A 1,370-nucleotide genomic window follows, 5' to 3' on the forward strand; every position below is an offset into this window, starting at 1 on the left:
ATGACAATTTTGTACTATCAATTTGTACTTCTTAATCCCCTCCCCCTTCATACATTTCCCCATCCTCCAATCTGTCAACCATCAAAGTGCTCTCTGTATCTATGAGCTTGTTATTGTTGTTTGTTTATCCTGTTCTCTAGATTCCACATATGACATTTGTCTTTCTCTGGCTTACTCCACTCAGCACAATAGGTCCATCCATGTTGTTACAGAAGGGAAGATTTTATTTTTTTTATGGCTGAGTAATACTCCATTGTGTATATGTACCACAACTTCTTTATTCAGACTTTTAAATAATTTTCTTTTTAATTTTTAATTATGGCAAAATCCATATAACAGAAAATTTATTGTCTTAATCATTTTTAATTGTATAATTCTGTAGTGTTAAGTACATTCACGTTGTTGTGCAACCAATCTCCAGAACACTTTTTGTTTTGGAATAACAAAATCTTATGCTCATTAAACAACAACTCTCCATTACCCTTTTCCCCAATATCTTGAATTCTACTTTTTGTCTTTATAAATTGACTACTCTATGTATCTGATATAAGTGGAATCATACAGTATTTGTCTTTTTGTGACTGCTTTATTTCACTTAGCATGATGTCCTCAGGGATTATCCATGACTGTAATATATGACAGAATGTCCTTCCTTTACAAGGCTGAATAATATTCCATTATATGTATATATCACATCTTATTTATCCATTCATCTGTTAATGGATATTTGGGTTGCTTCTAACTCTTAACTATTGTGAAAAATACTACCATGAACATGGGTGCACATATATCTTTCCAAGACCCTGTTTTCAATTATCTTAGGTATATATTCAGAAGTGGAATTAATGAATCATATGATCATATGCTTATTTCATTTTTAATTATTTGAGGAACCACCATAATGTTAGACTCAGAAGCTGTACCATTTTGCATTCTCACTAATAGTGCACAAGAGCTTCAATTTTTTCATATTCTTTTCAACACTTGTTTTATTTTCTGTTTTGCTTTTGATATTGGTCATCCTAGTGGGTGTGAGATGGCATCGCAAAGTGGTTCTGATTTACATTTCTTAATGATTGGTGATGTTTAGCATCTTTTTAATGTGCTTATTAACCATTTGTATATTGTGGGAGCACAAGAAATTTTTCCCTCCCACCTTCTAAGTTCTTCTAGGAGGCTAATAATTAAATTTAACAGAGACAGATTAATAAGAGAAAATGTTCAAAGTTTATTACAGTTGTACATTTGAGGATGCCATAAGATATTAGACTTAATGATGCTTTGAGCAGTTGAGGTTTAAATTCCATTTTGGGCAAAGGAAAAGGGAGGCAAGATGTAGGCTTTCAAAGGGAAAGCAGGTAATTCACAGT

Source organism: Pteropus alecto, unplaced genomic scaffold (genome assembly GCF_000325575.1).
Source record: "Pteropus alecto unplaced genomic scaffold, ASM32557v1 scaffold139, whole genome shotgun sequence".
NCBI lineage: Eukaryota > Metazoa > Chordata > Mammalia > Chiroptera > Pteropodidae > Pteropus > Pteropus alecto.